Here is a 22,331-nt window from a genome sequence, read left to right as displayed (position 1 = left end):
ACGATTGTACGGGTGTCCCTTGTACCTACGCCGTACAACCGAACGGCTCTGTACTGCTCTGCTCTATGCTTCTCCATACTACGTACCTGCACTGTATAGCCATCGTACTCACTCGTTGTACCTGCGTCGCCATACATTGTACCTGCAGAGTACATGTTCTGTACAAGTATCTGTTACGTACGTTGTACCCGTGACGTACCTCGTACTTGATTCATACTTGAGTCGTACTTGTTCCGTACTTCCTTCACTGTACAACCGTACAGACCGTACATGCATCGCCGTGCATTGTACATTGGATACCACATTGGATACTGTAATGTTGTATAACCGTACAGTCCTTACATTGTACTTTGGATTTATTGCGTACATCCGTACACTGTACCTACTTTCGTATAGTTGTACTTGTTTCGGGAGTTCCGTACAGGTTTGGCACATGTGAAATTTGTAGGACACTCTCAAAATTTGGGGCTTTTGAGGGATTTTGCTATCATTATCTCTCTTCTACTGTTTGAAATCTTCTCAAGCCATTTCAACAGTCTAGAAAGTCTACATTTTGAGATCTATACTTTGGGACAGGTGCATTTTTGCAGTCAATTTATGGACACAAGTCCTAATTTTTGGCAGTTGCAAAACTTGAGGCTACTTTTCGGGATTTGGACTACAATTTCTATTTTGATTGCACTACATTGAGTCACTTTTGCAGGACATTGAGTCAGATTCTCATACATTGGGTCACATTTGCAAAGATCTCAACAAAATTTGGGGCTTTTCTGTATTTGCCCTCTTTTTGGCCTATTTGCCCTCAATAAATTTGGGGCTTTTGCCAGATTTGCTGTTTTTGCAGCGAACATTGCCTGCTACAGTCACATTTGGGTCAGATTGCATTTGCCCTTTGATTTGGGTCGGAAATTTGTAGATATTTGCTGTCATTTTTGGACAGCCAGCTTTTTTGCAGTGATAGCCTTGAGGCTTTTGGGTTTTCAGGTCTCTTTCAGGGTATCACATTTGCTATGGCTGGGAACAATCAGGATCTATTTGGTGTTCTTCGTGAAGATGATAAGTTGGATGGCACCAACTATCCGATGTGGTCTTATCTCATGAAACATATTCTTGTTGCAAAGCATTTGTGGAATATTGTTTCTGGGGTTGATCTGAGGCCAGCCAATGCTACAGTGGTTGCCTCTACTACTGGTCCCTCTGCAGGGGGTACTCCTCATGATGCCTCATCTTGTAGCACTCCTGCTGCTGCTCTTCCAACTCAGGAACAGTCAAGATGGGATGCAAGAGATGCAAATGCACGTATTGCTTTATCATGCAAGAGAATCATTATTCCACACATCCGGTCTTGCAGCTTTATCACCTTGATCATCACTTAGCTGCACTTTCTATTGAAGTATTTGCAATTTCAGATTCACAGCTTGCTGAAACTCATCTTTGGCATGAGAGAATGGGTCATCTCAATAATAGAGCTCTTGCAAAGCTACATTCACAGCAGATGGCAAATGATGTACCTCAAACTCACACAGTTTCCAAACATGTGTGTGAGGGTTGTCTTTTGGGTAAGATGCATCGGTTTCCTTTTCAAAAGAATTGTCCACAACTCTCACAAAGGAAATTGCAGCTAGTGCCGCCCAATGAGGACAAATGCCATTGGAGGGTACAAATATTTCATGACTTTCATTGATGATTTCACAAGATATTGCTTGATATATCCTTTAAAAGCCAAATCTGAAGTTTTCTTATGCTTTCAGAGGTGGCTGAATATGGTTGAGAATGAATCAGGATGCAAGCTTGTCACCCTCAACACAAGTAGGGGGGGAGAGTATATGTCAAAGGAGTTTGATGCCTTTCTGTCTTCACGGGGCATTATTCACTCATGCACTACTCCTTACACTCCTCAGCAGAATCCTGTTTCTGAAAGGAAAAATAGGTCCACAATGGAGATGGCCAGTGTTGGGGTAAAGGCACATTGCCACCCCTTTATTAGATAAGACATCTATGACTGTCTTAAGACAGTCATAGGGTAAAACCTAATCCTAATAAAACTCACACCCGCACACTTGAAGTCTTCTCTCTCTCACACTCTCTCCCTCTTACTCTTCTTCCCTCTTCTGTCCCCTTCAACTGGTATCAAAGCCTCTTCTCCCTCTACCCTTGCCTACCCCCCCCCTTCGACCTCTACCTAGCCTCTGCAAGGGCCAACGGGCCAGCGCGCGGGCGCGGGTGCGGGTCAGCAGGTGACAGCGCCGTACGGACGTACGTCGTCCGTACATCCGTACAGACGGGCGTCGCAGATCTGCAGGCAGCGAAGGCATCGCAGCGCGGGGCGCAACGGCAGCGCGGGCGCGGGCACAGATCAGGGCGCGGGCGCAGAGCAGGGCACGAGCAGCGCAGCTGCTCATGCAGCTAGCGCTACAGCAGCAGCTGCTAGCTGCTAGCCTGCGCAGGGGCAGCCAGTGCACAGCACCAGGCCGCGTGGAATCAGAGCGCGCAGCGCGCGCTCAGGTACGGCCATCCGTACCTGCCGTACGGACGTCGTACAGGAGCCGTACATCCGTACGGATTTACACGGCGCAGGTACAGGGAGCTGCATCAGGGAGACCGTCGAAATTTTTTTTTCTCTTCTGGGATTCTGCACACGTGCGCAGGTACAGCAAGTACAGCAGGCAGAATTTTTTTTTGGGAAGAAAAAGAAGGAGAAAGAGCTCTCTGCTCTTGATTCAGGATCATCTTTCAGTTCACAAAACTGTGTTTTCTTGAAAGTACAGCAAGTACCTTCATTTACCTCGTGCTTGAGGTGAAGAGAACCACAGTGTGTGGTTGATTGCACAGTTATCTGTTTTCGTGAAGGAAATGCCTTGATTTTGCAGAGGACTTTTATGCTTTTACTGGGCTTGAATCTCAGTTTCCGGGTGAGCAGATCATAGGGCTTTTGCCTGGCAGTTGATGCTTTGTATGCCTTGAGGTAGTGTGGTGCCAGAGAGCACACATTTGCCTCGATTTCCGCAGTGTCGAGGTGACATTTTCTTGCAGGTCACATTTCTTGTGCAACACTCAGAGAACCTCAGTTGAGCCACGCTTGGCCAGGGCGCATCGAGTTTACTCGGTCCCTAACTGTCCATCGTTGACAGTGCTCAAAAGGTTCATCATTGAGTGTTTGTACGTTGGGATCTGTGTATGTCATTTCTACACAGGACAGTATATGCATTACACTGTTGGTTGATTTTGTCAGAGAGATTTTCACATTGCATGCTACCTCAGTGTTGAGGTGTTCTTCACTTGGTTCAGGTGTCAGATCAAGGGGCTTTTGCCCAGATTTTGTTTGATAGCACTTGGGTTACCGACAGAGATCTTCAGATGCATTTTATCCCCTTCGTAGAAGGGTGATTGCTTGGGATTTATCCCATTTTCTGTTGCAGGTTTTTGTGACAGGCTGAAGTGTCATTTTTTTTTGGGTGTATGCCAAGTGATTTATGCATATTAACTCAGTGCCATACCTCATCTGAGGTGGGAGAAGTGATCAGTACAGCCAGTACAGCAGTGTTTACAGCAGTGTTTGTGCTTTGTCAGCTGATTATGCACTGTTAAAGCACTTGTTGAGCAGCTGCAGCAGTCTGAAATTACTGTTTTTATGCCTATTTGAGCACGGTACAGTGTTTCAGAAGGTACAGTAACTGGGGGAATTTTCTGTTTTGCTGCAGATTTCCTGACAGTAAAGAACAGCACTATTGTGAGTGCTCCTGGCTCTTGATAGAGCAGGTTTTTTCTGAGAAATCAGAATTTTTATTCAGTCTTTTTTACTTCCAGGGAGTCAGATACTTTCCTTATCTGATATGGCATCAGGGGGAAGTGAATCTCCAATTCTGAACATAAAGAAACTGGAAGGAGCACACAATTATGCATTATGGGCAGAACAGTGCTTGAATGTACTTCTGTTAAAGAAGATTTCTAAGCCCATAAGGGTGAAGGGTGTCAAGCCATCTGACATGGCAGCTGATGACTGGGAAGAGCTTGATTTGTCCGCAAGGGCAGCTATCATGCTCACTATTTCTGACACTCTTGTGTTCAATGTTCCGTTAAACGGAAGAGTATACGCAGCAATGATGTCATCTTTAAAGAGGATAGTGTACACAAGGAACCCGTGCAACCTGTGGAATACAGGAGGGTTATTTATGATGATGTTGGACAGCAAAGAATGCCCATTTATATGCAGCAGCAGGCTGCTGCAGATAACCCAGTTCAAGAGGGTATACAGGCTGAAAATCAGCCAGATAATTTTGCCAATGATGCACCACTGGATATGCCAGCAGATGGGGCTGTAGAACAGCCAGATATGGTGGTACAGCCACCCGTCATGCATGACGAACAGGCTGGACAGCAGCCTAATCCGGAACATTTTGTTAGGAGGAGCACCCGTGAACTTAGAACCATCACAATTCATAGACACTAAATTTAATGCATAAGGATGGTTTAGGGCCTTCCAGCTTCAAGGAAGCTATGGGAAGAACAGAGAAAAAGAAGTGGGAGAAAGCCATGCAGTCAGAAATGGACTCCCTACTTCAAAATGATACATGGGACTTGGTGCAACTACCTGCAGGCAGAAAGGTTTTGCCATGCAAGTGGGTTTACAAAGTCAAAGTGGATTCAAATGCTTTACCGAGGTATAAGGCCAGATTGGTTGCCAAGGGATTTAAGCAGGAGAAGGGCATTGACTTTGATGAGATCTTTTCCCCTGTAGTCAAGATGACTACTTTGAGAGCAGTGTTAGCTCTTGTTGCTCATGACGACATGGATTTATGTCAGATGGATGTGAAGACAGCCTTTCTTCACGGAGATCTCCATGATGAGATCTATATGAGTCAGCCAGAGGGATATGCTGTTAAAGGGAAAGAGCAGCTTGTGTGTAAGCTCAAGAGGAGCTTGTATGGACTCAAGCAGGCGCCAAGAGAATGGTACAAGAAGTTTGATGCCTTCATGCAGTCCCAAGGGTATCATAGGTGTGAGACCGATCATTGCTTGTACACCAAACGGGCAAAGGATGGCAGTTTGATGCTACTCATTCTATATGTGGATGACATGCTTATTGCCAGTAAATCTCAGCATGAGATTAGTGCTTTGAAGAAACAACTACATAAGTCTTTTGACATGAAAGACTTGGGTGATGCAAATCATATTCTTGGCATGCGGATTACTCGTGACAGGTCCAAGGGACTTTTGTTTCTGTCACAGAAAGAGTACATTGACAATGTACTGCAGCGCTTTAAAATGGAGGGGGGGAAGTCTATTAGTACCCCGTTGCCTCCACATTTAAAACTCAGCAGTAAGGACAGCCCCAGATCAGATGATGATAAGGCTGAAATGGCCAAGGTTCCGTATGCATCTGCAGTTGGATCTTTGATGTATGCCATGGTTGCCACTCGTCCGGATATTGCCTTTGCGGTGGGAGTCATCAGCAGGTATATGGCAAATCCAGGCAAGCGGCACTGGGAAGCAATGAAAGGTGTCTTGAGGTATCTCAAGGGTACCAAAGACTTGTGCATATGCTATGGTAGGCAGGATGCATTGGTGCATGGTTTTACAGATTCAGACTATGCACGGAATGCAGATAACCGGAAGTCTACTACCGGTTATATTTTCACATTTGCAGGAGGTGCTATATCATGGGTGTCTCGGTTGCAGAAATGCATTGCACTGTCAACTACTGAAGCTGAATATGTTGCAGCCATTGAGGCTTGCAAGGAAGCAATATGGCTTACTCGGCTGGTGGGAGACTTGGGCATTACAGGAGATATGCCAGTTTTGCATTGTGATAGTCAGAGTGCTATCATGTTGGCAAAGAATCCGGTCTTTCATCAGAAGACCAAGCACATAGATGTGAAATATCATTTCATCAGGGATGTACTGGAAGACAAGCGACTTGAGCTTGTGAAGGTGCATACTGATGATAATCCTGCAGATTTGCTCACTAAGAGCTTGCCTACAGAGCGGTTTGCACATTGCCGCCACATCATGGGATTAGGATGAGACCATTCTTATTTTATGGTCTTGCATACAGTAACTGTATATTGCTGTAATTTTTATTCTTTTCTCCCCTTTAGGCACATTGGCCTTTAGGTGGGAGGTTGTTGGGGTAAAGGTACATTGCCACCCCTTTATTAAAGATAAGACATCTATGACTGTCTTAAGACAGTCATAGGGTAAAACCTAATCCTAATAAAACTAATGAGTTTGTGGTGTGGCTCATCACTTCACACCCGCACACTTGAGTCTTCTCTCTCTCACACTCTCTCCCTCTTACTCTTCTTCCCTCTTCTGTCCCCTTCAGCCAGATGCATGCTTAAGGCCAAGTCTTTGCCCAATAAATTTTGGCTTGATGCAATGATGTGTGCCAACTATGTGCTGAATAGATCACCTACACGGGCATTGAAGACTGTTACACCTTATGAAGCATGGAAAGGCAGGAAGCCTTCACTTTCACACATGAGAGTTTTTGGGTCTCTTGCATATGTTCATGTACCATCTCAGCTGAGACATAAGCTTGATGACAAGGCAATCAAATGCATATTTATTGGTTATAGCCAGGAGAGCAGAGGGTATCGGTTATATCAACCAAATACTGGGAAGATTATTGTCAGTAGAGATGTAAACTTTGCTGAACATTCAGCTTCTCCTCTTGTGGACTGCAAAGCTAAGCCAGATGTTGACATGTTTGATGCCTTTGAATCTTGGTTACCTCTGCCATCCTTAGAAGAGGACTTTGACCAGCAACATGCGCCTCTTGCAGGCCCTTCACCAAGCAATAATCAGCCACTACCCCATGCTGGTTTGCAGGTTTCTCTTCCAGCACAAAATCATCCCACTATTCATGATGCAGTCATTGAAGAAAGAGCTGTCAATAGACAGCAAAGGCAAGTTCCCAGATGGCTTCTTGATACATTGAGGGACAGCAATCAAGATCAGCCTTTTGCTGCCCGAACAAGATCAGGGAATAGACAGATGCATGGTCACTTTGTTGAATTTGCACTCCTTGCTACAGCTTGCAATGAAGAGCCCTTGTGCCATAAAGATGCTTTTGACAGTAAAGAGTGGATGGATGCAATGAGAGCTGAGTTACAATCCATTGCCAAAAATGACACATAGGAATTGGTAATCTCCCTCCCGGCAAGCATGCCATTGGTACTTGGTGGGTCTACAAATTAAAAAGGAAATCTGATGGCAGTATAGATCGACACAAAGCCCGTCTTGTTGGAAAAGGGTATGCTCAACAACAAGGCATTGACTTTGAAGAGACATTTGCTCCCACATCCAGGATTACTACCATTAGATGTGTCATTGCCATTGCAGCCCATCATCATTGGCAAGTGCACCAACTATTAGAAATTACCCAACAGAGGGTACACATAGCGGAAGACTTATAGTAATGCCCAGGAGCTCACACAGTGTGTGGTGTGGGTGTGGAATCACAAACTTCTTTACTTAATGTGCATCACATAGATGTGCAGACTCATCAATAGACAATGAACCAACCAGATAGAGAAACCACCAAAATATATATTTTCGTCCACAAATATGGACACAATACAAAAGATACAGATCCAGAGTCCCACCAATGATGTGGTCCTCTTATCTTACCACAAGGTCCTTCTCCTATCTGCTGGCTATCTCTAGACTCGAGTCCGCGTGCTCCACCTGGAGCGTCTGTAGACTTTCCGTCCAGTATGTTCTTCTCCACCTTACTGCCTGTGAATCAGCCTAGGTGGGCAGCCCTTGCCAAGCTTTGTCTGCAGCACACAGGTCCCCTTGGTCCTCCTGAATGTAGGCCCCAAGATAACTGTTCCACTACTCAAACCTGCTTGTGAATGGCTGCTCCAGAAGATGATGATCTCAGCAACCTTCTGCCCTAGAAGACAGTCTAGGTTCAGCCTCTCCCTGGAGCTGAGTCTTCAGCACTCTTTAGGTCTCCTTCACCTCCTGGGAAAAGGCCCAAGGAAGCCTTATCTGCTGCTCCTGTCTGCTCCTCCACAGCTGCTCTGCTGGATGTGAAATGAGGCCACAAGCCTCTCCTTTTATAGGCCCTAAGGCCTGGCAAAAATACCGACCAGTCTGCCCTGACTGGGCCGACTGGACAGACCAGGTTGGCTGGCCCAACCGACCTGGTTGGCTCAGCCCAACCAGCCCTATATAAGGGCCCTTTGCTGGCCCTTTGTTCCATGCAGGGTGCAGCTCCTTTGCTGCTGTCCTGCCACCTGCCAGCCCTGTTGCAAGCCATAGACCTGCCCATAGACCCCCACTATACTGCGCCTTGCTGCAGCCCTTTGCCGGCGCCTTGTCCTGGCTGTACCTCTTCCGTACATTGCCCTGCAGCAGCCCATACAGATCCGTACAGCTTTGTACCCTGCTCCGTACACATGCTGATGTCAGCGCGCCTTTCATAGGGTCCTGCTGCAGTCCACTGAGTGCCTCATGCTAGGCCTGATCCAAGACACTGTGTCCCCGCATCTTCCTGCACACGAGCTGCTTCTGATGCAACCTTTCATCCTTGGGATACCCCATCAACCATGAATGCTCCAGATCTGTCCCAGATCCACACATCCAGGTAATCTCTCTTTGGGCACATCCTGCCCTAGGTCTCCCTCCCCCACGCACTCCTCATTTGGGGGCTTACAGATGGGGAGGTGACCTTTCCAACACCCCCTCTCAGCGACACATCCAGGCCCAATGCCAACATGTCGATGAAGATGCTCCAGTAACTCCCTGGTCGTAGTCCTCTGGAACCTTTCGGCGTCAAAATCTTTTCCTGGCTTTTCATCCAGTGGCTGTTGCTCCACCAGGTCCGGTTTCGCTTCCGCACACCATCCTGATACACAGGTCCATCTCTGGTAGCACCTCCTGGCACCACCCCCTTCCGTCACTTTCCTGCCTTCGAATTCGAGCAACCCAGCCTCCACGATCTTCTAGTTGTCCCCCTCATAATGAGTGAACAACCTAGAGTCTTCCAGGCACCATGCTCTGAGGGTCTGTTTCAACCCGTCCTTCCTTTGGCAAGGTCTGCAACAGAAGTACATCTCCAGATATCCTGGACCGCGAACTTTAAACGCATTTGACTGAACCTGAGTCACCCTCCTTCTCGCAAGGGCACAATCCTCCAGTCGTGGAAGTCGATTCCCAAGAGCTTCTGAATCAGGGTCGTCCTTCAGCAAGGTCCCTGCCAGGCTCCCACACCTGTGAGCCTCCTACTTGGGCTTTGATACCATGTTAGAAATTACCCAACAGAGGGTACACGCAGCGGAAGACTTATAGTAATGCCCAGGAGCTCACACAGTGTGCGGTGTGGGTGTGGAATCACAAACTTCTTTACTTAATGTGCGTCACATAGACGTGCAGACTCATCAATAGACAATGAACCAACCAGATAGAGAAACCACCAAAATATATATTTCCGTCCACAAATATGGACACAATACAAAAGAGACAAATCGAGAGTCCCACCAATGATGTGGTTCTCTGATCTTACCACAAGGTTCTTCTCCTATCTGCTGTCTATCTCTAGACTCGAGTCCGTGTGCTCCACCTGGAGCGTCTGTAGACTTTCCGTCCAGTATGTTCTTCTCCACCTTACTGCCTGTGAATCAGCCTAGGTGGGCAGCCCCTGCCAAGCTTTGTCTGCAGGACACAGGTCCCCTTGGTCCTCCTGAATGTAGGCCCCAAGATAACTGTTCCACTGCTCCAAGCTGCTTGTGAATGGCTGCTCTAGAAGATGATGATCTCAGCAACCTTCAGCCCTAGAAGACAGTCTAGGTTCAGCCTCTCCCTGGAGCTAAGTCTGCAGCACTCTTTAGGTCTCCTTCACCTCTTGGGAAAAGGCCCAAGGAAGCCCTATCTGCTGCTCCTGTCTGCTCCTCCAAAGCTGCTCTGTTGGATGTGAAATGAGGCCACAAGCCTCTCCTTTTATAGGCCCTAAGGCCTGGCAAAAATACCGACCAGTCTGCCCTGACTGGGCCGACTGGACAGACCAGGTTGGCTGGCCCAACCGACCTGGTTGGCTCAGCCCAACCAGCCCTATATAAGGGCCCTTTACTGGCCCTTTGTTAAATGCAGGGTCCAGCTCCTTTGCAACTGTCCTGCCACCTGCCAGCCCTGCTTGCAAGCCATAGGCCTGCCCATAGACCCCTACTATACTGCACCTTGCTGCACCCCTTTACCGGCGCCTTGTCCTGGCCGTACCTCTTGCTCCAACCTGCTTGTGAATGGCTGCTCTAGAAGATGATGATCTCAGCAACCTTCTGCCCTAGAAGACAGTCTAGGTTCAGCCTCTCCCTGGAGCTAAGTCTGCAGCACTCTTTAGGTCTCCTTCACCTCCTTGGAAAAGGCCCAAGGAAGCCCTATCTGCTGCTCCTGTCTGCTCCTCCAAAGCTGCTGCTGGATGTGAAATGAGGCCACAAGCCTCTCCTTTTATAGGCCCTAAGGCCTGGCAAAAATACCGACCAGTCTGCCCTGACTGGGCCGACTGGACAGACCAGGTTGGCTGGCCCAACCGACCTGGTTGGCTCAGCCCAACCAGCCCTATATAAGGGCCCTTTGCTGGCCCTTTGTTACATGCAGGGTCCAGCTCCTTTGCTGCTGTCCTGCCACCTGCCAGCCCTGCTTGCAAGCCATAGGCCTGCCCATAGACCCCTACTATACTGCACCTTGCTGCAGCCCTTTGCCGGCGCCTTGTCCTGGCCATACCTCTTCCGTACACTGCCCTGCAGCGGCCCGTACAGATCCGTACAGATTTGTACCCTGCTCCGTACACATGCTGATGTCAGTGCGCCTTTCATAGGGTCCTGCTGCAGTCCACTGAGTGCCTCATGCTAGGCCTGATCCAAGACACTGTGTCCCCGCCATCTTCCTGCACATGAGTTGCTCCTGATGCAACCTTTCATCCTAGGGATACCCCATCAACCATGAATGCTCCAGATCTGTCCCAGATCCACACGTCCAGGTAATCTCTCTTTGGGCACATCCTGCCCTAGGTCTCCCTCCCCCACGCACTCCTCATTTGGGGGCTTACAGATGGGGAGGTGACCTTTCCAACACCAACTTGACATCAAGACTGCTTTTCTTCATGGGGATCCGCAGGAAGAAGTCTATGTCACACAACCTCCTGGCTTTGAGGTTGTTAATTCTGAAAATAAGGTATGCCGGCTTAGAAAAGCCCTTTATGGTTTGAAGCAGGCACCCAGGGCCTGGTATGCCAAAATTCATACACACTTACTATCCCTTGGCTTTCAGAGTACTCCCACAGAACCCACTCTTTATGTCCGTGGGAGTGGATCTGATTTTTTAGTGCTGATTTTATATGTGGATGATATGTTTATCACGGGCCCATATACTCAGCTGATTTGGAGCAGATTTTTGACATGTCAGACATGGGACAGCTCCATTATTATTTGGGCATTCAGTTTGCTCATATTGAGGGGGGTATCATGATGTCTCAGTCCAAGTATATTGGATAGCTCCTTGATCGTTTTCAGTTTGAGGATTGCAAGCCAATCTCTACTCCAGTGGACCCTAGCTTCAAATTCTCAGCTCATAATGGGAGCCCATCTTGTGATATCACTCTTTATCAGCAGGCTGTTGGATGTCTTATTTATTTATGTCACACCAAACCGGACTTACAGTATGCAGTATCTCAGCTCAACAGATTCATGCACATGCGTAGTTCACTGCATTGGCAGGCAGTGAAGAGAGTCTTCAGATATCTTAGAGGCACTCAGGATTTAGCCCTCTTCTATGGTGATCAGGGTTCACTTACCATGCATGCTTACACGGATAGTGACTGGGCAGGATGTTCCGACACTAGAGTGTCACATACTGGCAATTGTTTTTTACTTGGCAATTCATGTATCTCTTGGCTTAGCAAGAAGCAACCAACAGTTGCCACATCTAGCTGTGAGGCTGAGTACATGGCAGCTTTCACCGCTACAGTAGAGTGTGTTTGGCTTCGACAGTTACTTACAGATCTTGGTATTCGCTAGACATCCTCCGCTATTGTCTCCACTGACAGCCACAGTGCTTTGGCCATTGCGCATAACCCAGTGTTTCATGCGCGTACCAAGCATATTGAAGTTCACTATCATTATGTTCGGGAGCGGTTGTCAATAGGAGACATAGAGTTGTCCTTTCTTCCCACAGAGGACAACATAGCATATATGTTTACAAAGGCACTTCCTCATCCCAAGTTCGAAGTCTTCCAACAGGCTTTACACTTGGTTCCCTTTGTTACATGATCTGACATCCCTTGTACATTCATAGGTGGCTATATCCTTTTGGATGAACATGTGCCACCATGACCAGAAAATACCAGGTATTCTGAGACGTTTCCAGAGTACTTCAGCCCATCCCATGGAGGGGGGTTTGTAGGCCATCTCCTGGTGGTTCTAGTGATGCCCTATATGCCATGGTATGTGCCTTGTAGGCATAAATAGAGGCACTTGTAGTGTTAGTGCTTTTTAGGCCACCTAGGACACTTAGTCCTATGTGACACCTAGGACACTTAGTCCTCCTCTAGGTACAAGTACCTTGTACTCTCTATTTTTTATTATCCTAGTTTTGACGCGATGGCAGACTCTATCGACTCTTTGTACCTTGCTCTCTCTCTCTCTTTTGCCTATCAATCCTACACAATCACCATAATTCAATTAGCTCTGTAGATGAGGTTGGGGCTCTCTATGGAATCAGACTAGCAATATGGGCTCCAATATAAATAGAGCAAGTGCACAATGCCCAGAGCATGTACCCTGACCACAGTGACTTGAGATGATACCCTCTGAAGATGCAAAACGAAGAGAGAGAGAGAGAGTGCAGGTACAGGACGAAGTCGATGTAGAAGTCACGTCAAAATATTAGATTGATGGATAAAGTTCCTAAACACAAGTACAAAGTACTTGTATCTAGGCCTAGGACTAAGTGTCCTAGGTGTCACATAGGACTAAGTGTCCTATGTGTCATAGAAGGCACTAACACTATAAGTGCCTACACTTATGCCTACAAGGTACACACCATGGCCTATAGGGCATCACTAGAACCACCAAAAGATGGCCTACAAACCCCCTTCCATGGGATGGGCTGAAGTACTCTGGAAACGTCTCCGAATACCTGGTAGTTTCTGGTCATGGTGGCACATGTTCATCCAAAAGGATATAGCCACCTATGAATGTACAAGGAATGTGAGATCATGTAACAAAGGGAACCAAGTGTAAAGCCTGTCGAAAGACTTCGAACTTGGGACGAGGAAGTGCCTTTGTAAACATATCTGCGATGTTGTCCTCTGTGGGAAGATAGGATAACTCTATGTCTCCTGCTGACAGCCGCTCCCGAACATAATGATAGTGAACTTCAATATGCTTGGTACGCGCATGAAACACTGGGTTACGCGCAATGGCCAAAGCACTCTGGTTGTCAGTGTAGACAATAGTGGAGGATGTCTGGCAAATGCCAAGATCTGTAAGTAACCGTCGAAGCCAAACACACTCTACTGTAGCAGTGAAGGCTGCTCTGTACTCAGCCTCACAACTAGACGTGGCAACTGTCGGTTGCTTCTTGTTGAGCCAAGAAATACATGAATTGCCAAGCAAAAAACAATTGCCAGTATGTGACACTCTAGTGTCGGAACATCCTGCCCAGTCACTATCCGTGTAAGCATGCATGGTAAGTGAACCCTGATCACCATAGAAAAGGGCTAAATCCTGAGTGCCTCTGAGATATCTGAAGACTCTCTTCATTGCCTGCCAATGCAGTGAACTGGGCATGTGCATGAATCTGTTGAGCTGAGATACTGCATACTGCAAGTCAGGTCTGGTGTGACATAAAATAAATAAGGCATCCAAGAGCTTGCTGATAAAGAGTAATATCACATGGTGGGCTCCCATCATGAGCTGAGAATTTGAAGCCAGGGTCCACTGGAGTAGAGATTGGCTTGCAATCCTTAAACTGAAAACGATCAAGGAGCTGTCCAATATACTTGGACTGAGACATCATGATACCCCCCTCAACATGAGCAAACTGAATGCCCAAATAATAATGGAGCTGGCCCATGTCTGACATGTCAAAAATCTGCTGCAAATCAGCCTTGAAAGCTGCAATTTGCTGAGTATCTTTTACTATTCTGAAAACCAAGGGATAGTAAGTGTGCATGAATTTTGGCATACCATGCCTTGGGTGCCTGCTTCAAACCATAGAGGGCTTTTCTAAGCCGGCATACCTTATTTTCAGAATTAACAACCTCAAAGCCAGGAGGTTCCTGCAGATCCCCATGAAGAAAGGCAGTCTTGATGTCAAGTTGGTGCACTTGCCAATGATGATGGGCTGCAATGGCAATGACACATCGAATGGTAGTAATCCTGGATGTGGGAGCAAATGTCTCCTCAAAGTCAATGCCTTGTTGTTGGGCATACCCTTTTGCAACAAGACGGGCTTTGTATCGATCTATGCTGCCATCAGATTTCCTTTTTAATTTGTAGACCCACCGCGTTCCAATGGCATGCTTGCCAGGTGGGAGATCTACTAATTCGCAAGTGTCATTTTTGGCAATGGATTGTAACTCAGCTTTCATTGCATCCATCCACTCTTTGCTCTCAGAAGCATCTTTATGGCACAAAAGCTCTTCATTGCAAGCTGTAAGCAAGGAGTGCAAACTCAAGAAAGTGACCATGCTGTCTATTCCCTGATCCTGTCCGGGCAGCAAAAGGCTGATCTTGTTTGCTGTCCCTCAATGTATCTAGAAGCCATCTGGGGACTTGCCTTTGCTGTCTATTAACAGCTCTTTCTTCAATGACTGCATCATGAGTAATGGGATCATTTTGTGCCGGAAGAGTAACCTGCAAATCAGCATGAGGTTGAGGCTGATTATTGCTTTGTGGAGGGCCTGCAGGAGGCGCATGTTGCTGGTCAAAATCCTCTTTTGATGATGGTAGAGGTAACCAAGATTCAAAGGCATCAAACATGTCAATATCTGGCTTTGCTTTGCATTCCACAAGAGGAGAAGCTGAATGTTCAGCAAAGATCACATCTCTACTGACAATAATCTTCCCAGTATTTAGTTGATATAACCGATACCCTCTGCTCTCCTGGCTGTAACCAATGAATATGCATTTGATTGCCTTGTCATCAAGCTTATGTCTCAGCTGAGATGGTACATGAACATATGCAAGAGACCCAAAAACTTTCATGTGTGAAAGTGAAGGCTTCCTACCTTTCCATGCTTCATAAGGTGTAATAGTCTTTAATGCCCGTGTAGGTGATCTATTCAGCACATAGTTGGCACACATTACTGCATCAAGCCAAAATTTATTGGGCAAAGACTTGGCCTTAAGCATGCATCTAGCCATCTCCATGGTGGACCTGTTTTTCCTTTGAGAAATAGGATTTTGCTGAGGAGTGTAAGGAGTAGTGCATGAGTAAATAATGCCCCGTGAGGATAGAAATGCATCAAACTCCTTTGACATATACTCACCCCCCCAGAGGCCAGTGGGACCAGATACAGGGAGATTCCCGGGCTGGCCGGGAGAAGCGGAGACGTTTCCTCCGTGATTGGGATACGCAGGGCCTCTTCTTCGAGCATACTTCTCAGGGCCTTCAGTGGCGCTATTCACCACCTCTCTGGCTGTTCATTCACACTCGCCTGATCCCTCCGTAAGAGAGAGCTTTCTGTTTCCTTTTAGGGCTGCGTCCGATTTGTGAACGCAGCCCCGTCAGCTGCAAAACTGACCTCACGTATCTTGTTTTCGAAGTAATATAATTAGCACTGTTTTTTCGGAAAAAAAACATATACTCACCCCCCCTATCTGTGTTGAGGGTGACAAGCTTGCATCCTGATTCATTCTCAACCATATTCAGCCATCTCTGAAAGCATAAGAAAACTTCAGATTTGGCCTTTAAGGGATATACCCAGCAATATCTTGTGAAATCATCAATGAGAGTCATGAAATACTTATACCCCCCAATGGCATTTGTCCTCATTGGGCCACAGACATCACTGTGTACTAGCTGCAATTTCCTTTGTGAGAGTTTTGGACAATTCTTTTGAAAAGGAAATCGATGCATCTTACCCAAAAGACAACCCTCACACACATGTTTGGAAATTGTGTGAGTCTGAGGTACATCATTTGCCATCTGCTGTGAATGTAGCTTTGCAAGAGCTCTATAATTGAGATGGCCCATTCTCTCATGCCAAAGATGAGTTTCAGCAAGGTGTGAATCTGAAATAGCCAATGCTTCAATAGAAAGTACAGCCGGATGATGATCAAGGTGATAAAGCCCTTTTTGTAAAGTGCCAGTGAGAACTATGGCATTGTCATCACGAAGATCATAAACTAGACATCTGTAGCCATGAAAAACTACTCTTAAACCTGAAGTAGCAAATGCTGAAATTGAAATCAAGTTGACTTCAATGCCAGGCACAAAAAGAACATTTGTCAGAGTGACAGGATGGCTGGAAATGGATGTTTGCTGCACATCTCCAACTCCTTTTACAGCATATGAAGCATTATTGGCACATGTAACTGTCCCCCCTCGAGGTGCATCAGCTAGAGAATGAAACAACTGTCTGCAAGATGTGACATGCTTGGAAGCTCCACTATCAAAGTACCAGGACTGAGCATCATTAGCAGCAAAGAGTGCATCAGCTTTGGAGGGATCAAATGAGCAATGGACAGCCCATGCCCAATCATCCTGAAGAGCATGTGCATGTGAAGCATGTGCTGGCTCATGGGATTCAATGGCATGTGAGGCATTAACTGTCAATCCTGCTTTCTTTTTCTCCGAAGCAATGCGCTTCCTGCATTCTGAAATGTCATGTCCAGGCTTGCGACAATAGTTGCATCTTTTCTTCTTTCCCTTATCTGCTGTATTTTTAGATGCATGGGAGGAATTGCAGCTGCTATGTGTAGAGGAATTGCAGCTACTATGCGCAGATTTTGGCTTGCCCATAGGCTTGGAAGCCTTGCCTCTTCCTGTCTGCTGTGAAGCAAATGCATGATCAGGAATAATGGCTTGTCTGTTAGCTCTACTTTGCTCTTCCTGCAAAAGCAAAGTAACTAGCTGATCAAAAGAATAGTGCTCTGGATTACCCATGGGCACTAATCGAAGGGTTGTAGCAAACCCTTGATATGTATCTCGTAGTCCATTCAATGTAGTACTGACAAGCTGTGAATTGGGCACCACCTCATCAATGTTGGCAAGCTGTTCCATGAGGTCCTTGACCTTTGTCAAATATGCATCCATTGACTCACCTTCATTCATATTCACTTCCTGTAATTGCCTTCTCAAATATGCAACAAGAGCTTCATTGCGAATCTGATATAGAGAAGCCAATTTATCCCAAGCGTCCTTTGCTGTCCTACAAGACTGGATGTGTGGAATAATGATTCTCTTGCATGATAAAGCAATGCATGAATGTGCATTTGCATCTCTTGCATCCCATCTAGACTGTTCTTGAGTTGGAAGAGCAGCAGTAGGAGTGCTAGAGTAAGAGGCATCAGGAGGAGTACCACCTGCAGAAGGAGCAGTAGAACCAACCACTGTCGCAATGGCTGGCCTCAGATCAGCCCCAGAAACAATATTCCACAAATGCTTTGCAACAAGAATATGTTTCATGAGATAAGACCACATCGGATAGTTGGTGCCATCCAACTTATCATCTTCACGAAGAACTCCAAATAAATCTTGATTGTTCCCAACCATAGCAACTGTGATAACCTGTAAAAGACCTGAAAACCCAAAAGCCTCAAGGCTATCACTGCAAAAAGCTGACTGTCCCAAAAATGACAGCAAATATCTGCAAATTTCTGACCCAAATCAAAGGGCAAATGCAGATCTGACCCAAATGTGACTGTGACAGGAAATGTTCACTACAAAAACAGCAAATTTGGCAAAAGCCCTAAATTTATTGAGGGCAAATAGGCCAAAAAGAGGGCAAATTCAGAAAAGCCCCAAATTTAGCTGAAATTTTGCAAATGTGACCCAATGTATGCAAATCTGACTCAATGTCCTGCAAATGTAACTGAATGTCCTGCAATGTGACCCAATGTACTACAATCTAAACAAGAAATTGCAGAACAAATCCCAAAACTCCAATTTCTTGCAAGAAATTGCAATTAAATGAGGTGAAAGGAAATGAAAACCCCAAATTTTCCAATGTCCTGCAAAAGCCCCAAATCTGCAAATGTCTGTAAATGACTGCAGTGAGACCAAGGACCTGATTCGAGCCAATGCTAAAACAGGTATAGAACTTGTGGTGAATCTGTACGGAATACCCAGATGAAGCTGTACGGAATACCATTGAAGGTACGTAGTACGGGGAGCTGGTACAGACTGCTGACGATTGAAGGTACGGTGAAAGTACCTTGTACTCCTACGCAGGTACAATCGTACGGCGTAGGTACGAAACGATGTACGGTACGGAAGTATGACGGATCTATCAGTGCACCGTACGTACGACGAACTGCAGGTACGGGTGTACGATTTCAGTACAACGTACGGCGATGCACGACTTCAGTACAGCGATGCAACGGCTACGTGCAGTACGGCGCAGGTATGACGTAGGTACGACGAAGTGCACGGACGCGCAGTACAGCACAGCGATGCGCAGGTACGAATGTGCAGTACGGCAACTACGCAGAGTACGGAACAGATAGCGCTGAAGGGCCTCGAACAAGATGTAAGGTACGCAGATCTGTACGGAAGGTACGGACTGTACAACGCCTGCTTGTCGACCAACGGGGCAAAAAAATCTCCAATGAGCAATGGAGGCTCGGGGCTGAGGATAGTTGGAAGGCTAGAGCAAAACCTGCTCTGATACCACTGAAGATGCAAAACGAAGAGAGAGAGAGAGAGTGTAGGTACAGGACGAAGTCGATGTAGAAGTCCCGTCAAAATATTAGATTGATGGATAAAGTTCCTAAACACAAGTACAAAGTACTTGTATCTAGGCCTAGGACTAAGTGTCCTAGGTGTCACATAGGACTAAGTGTCCTATGTGGCATAGAAGGCACTAACACTATAAGTGCCTACATTTATACCTACAAGGCACACACCATGGCCTATAGGGCATCACTAGAACCACCAAAAGATGGCCTACACCCTCAACAAGCCACAAACAAGCACAAAGACACTAGGAAGACTCTCAATCGAGATGGCACAAATGACACGATGAACAAGACACAGTTAGAAGGGAACAATGCACATCTGTGGTACCACAAGCGACAGGAATAAGACACAACTCCTGCAGATCATCCAAGATCTTCGAGACTTCAGTTGAACAGGTCTTCACCCTTCCTTGTCCACACGCTGTTGTCTTCACATACACAGGAACCTCTCCTCAGTGTATGAGCAGTCTCTTGCGCAATCCTCTGGCTCTTCTCCTCAAATTCTCGTTCACCTCAAGAACAAGCGATCAGCAGCTCTTCAAATTCCAACGACAGAATTCCTGCGAAGCGGGGGGTCAACTTCATACGTGCGCCTCAAGCAAGCAACAGCTCTCTCTCACAATCAGCGCAGAAGGTAGCGTAGATCACCGGCGACGTACAATCAGCACACACTTCTTCCTCTTCTCCTAATTTTCAGATTCGTCACCTTCTCTCCCACAATCAGCACTCCCCCCTTTTCCAATCGCAGCGTTGACTCCTTTTGGAAATCCCTTCATGCCACCCATGTAATGAGCCAAGTCCCCACGTAAATCATAGCTTCCTCATGCAAGCCACGTCTCCACGTAAATTTTCCACGTCATTGCCTCCTTTTACTACTCTTCTACCTTGCCTCAAAAACCATTGCACCAAGACCATTCTCACATAATTGGGGTCACATTTCACTATCCTTCAAAACAAGGTATTTTGATGCATGCCCACACATTTACCACATTGGATGTAACACAGATATTGACATGACAACATTCCATGCACAGAAGACCATTTACCACAGGTAAAAAAACACAAAAAACTTTTACATTTGACATTCAACCACCGACCCCATCACACATGGGTACATTCCTGTGGAGTGCATCCATATTTCGTTTTCATCACTTCCCATAGGAAGTTCCTACAAACATTTTATTCATAGTCAAATATTTACATCATATCATTTTTTTTTTTTGGGAAAAGATGTCTTTGGAGACAGAAAAAAACCCATCACTAGCTAACTATGTGCACCTATGTGTCTCCCTACATTATTCATAGTGCTAGTATTTTATTGCTTTTTTTGTCTTATGAACGGTGAATTGATGCATGCATAAGGTGGTGGATAAAGTATAGTGAGGACGTGTTCTATGGATAGTTTGGTGTTTGGTTGGTGTGGGTTGCCTTTGATGGACCTGCCACTATTTTGTGGATCCAAGAGGGAGGACCCTAGGGCATATTTGCGTATTTTCAGATGTGCATGTGTCTCATACAAATGGCCCGAGGCACACTGGGCTGATATTTTTTGGTGATGTTCTTGAGGGAAGTGCACTCATGATGTTCAAATTGTTGCCTTAATAGTCAAGAGTAGTTGGGATACCTCGTCTAGTGCCTTGGTTGAGCAGTTAAAGTTGCGTGAGTCTCCTGTCATTTTGCGACAGGTTGTGGGTCTAAGGCATGTAAAAGGGGAGCATGTTTTTCAAGTGGCACTGACGTTCAAGGAATGTGAGAAAAGTATTTGGATGCACTTTCTGTTTGGAATGATGGTGGCTTGGAACATTTCAAGGTAATGCATTGTTACCTGAGTTTCAAAGGTATGTTTTGAAGAGGGGAAAGGTGTTATTTGATGAAGCAGTCGCTGAAAGAAAGCATGGAATTGCAGAATGTGACCAAGTATTGTGGTATGGCAAGAAAAAAAGGTTGATAGTGCGCGTGTATGTGAGGAAAGGAAGGTGCCCAGGAGGGCACTCTAGTTATGCATGATGAGAAGGTTGAAGTCATGGTGCATAGTAGTCAGTGTGATGATATGCCTTAGGGTGGGTGCCTTTCAAGTCTTTAGTATGAGCATTCTTGAGATGGGGAGGATGCTCGTGTGCTCGCGGACTTCATTGATGACTCAGGTTATGGAATAGGCATTGCAGCTTGCAAGGATGAGGCAATGGAGCCTGTTGAGCAGCCTCTAGTTATAGATCATGGGCTGGGTGAGTCCGAGGCATCTATGTATGTGGAGATGACCTCAAAGAGTGTGGCTTATGTGGAGATGAGCCAATCTCATGGTACAAGTGTGATGCCCAATGATCAGTGGAGTTATGTGATGTCCCAGCAGGGGGTGAGTGTGATCATTTGTTGGATGCTATGCATGGTCATGTTGGTACGAGTTCTTCAGAGTATCGTATTCGTATTGAGATTGGGCAGGAAACTCTTGTCTTTTGGCCTATGTCTTGGCCATGTTGAGGAGGCATGGATCGGTGAACTATATGGAAGTGCCTTTGTTCTGATCTTGATGTGTTTGTTATCTTTCATGGGAGGCAGCATGCATGTGGGGGCTGGTGGAGCCCAGATATCTTGATAGTTTTCTTATAGTGGGTGGCAGTTTCTCGCATTTGGATTTGCATACAGGTTGATGATCCTTTTTGTGGAGGTTGCACTCATGCGGCTGTTGAGCACGCACTGTGTACTCAACAGCTGGGGGTAAATATATTGTGTGAAAGTTTATTTTGTTGCTCTTTGGGTTGGTTTGGGGTTTTAGTGACACTGTGTTATGTCAGGGTGTTTTTTAAGTCCACCTCGGCTATGAAGTCCAGAGGGAGGTGGGGTGTTGCGAGAGCTTCCAATGTGACCCATTTCGCTTCGATCGGGTTAATGGAGCTTGAGAATTGTGCAGGGTCATCTTGCCATTTGGGGGGAAGGGGGGGGAGGCAGAGTGGTAAATGTTCAGAAGAATAAGTTTTGGTGTAAATGAAGGGTTAGGGGAAATGTTTGGAGAGCTACAGATCATGTACCTACTATGTGGGGGGATCTTGGTATAAAGAGGAGAGCAGCAGGGTATGGGGTTTTGGAGGAATAAATCAATCTTTTTTTCATTGAGCTCGATAGCCTCTCCCTACACCCCTGCCTCTTGAATTCGGTGACACGGATGTAGAACTCTCAATCTTTCTTTACGTCACAATGCATGCGTCTAGTCCAGGAATTCGCACACTCTTTCATGTTAACCAGAATGCATGTTGTAAAGGACCAGTCATAATATCTATGCACTTACTCCTTCCGCCCAACAGGCTTTGCTTTGCATTGTTGAATTGGCAAGTTTCAAGGGTCGTAAAGTCTAGAAGATCTCTTTTGACGGGGATGGAACAAAAAGTGGTGGAGGAACTGGGGTCAACTGAGGGAATATACTTCTAA

The 22,331-nt window shown here is 46.2% G+C and overlaps 1 protein-coding gene across 5 annotated transcripts in view; it reads left to right on the top strand.

Annotated features, from left to right (window-relative positions):
- The window catches only part of LOC147884197 (putative phospholipid-transporting ATPase 12), a 78,368-nt gene that overhangs the window by 31,603 nt on the left and 24,434 nt on the right, over positions 1 to 22,331 (top strand). The gene's annotated exons all lie outside the window — the stretch shown is intronic.

This window comes from Dipteris shenzhenensis, chromosome 27 (genome assembly GCF_047967505.1).
Source record: "Dipteris shenzhenensis isolate YYH24624 ecotype China chromosome 27, Dip_SZ_1.0, whole genome shotgun sequence".
NCBI lineage: Eukaryota > Viridiplantae > Streptophyta > Polypodiopsida > Gleicheniales > Dipteridaceae > Dipteris > Dipteris shenzhenensis.
The sequence above is the reverse complement of the archived record's forward strand: the minus strand, read 5'-3'. Positions and strand labels throughout refer to the sequence as shown.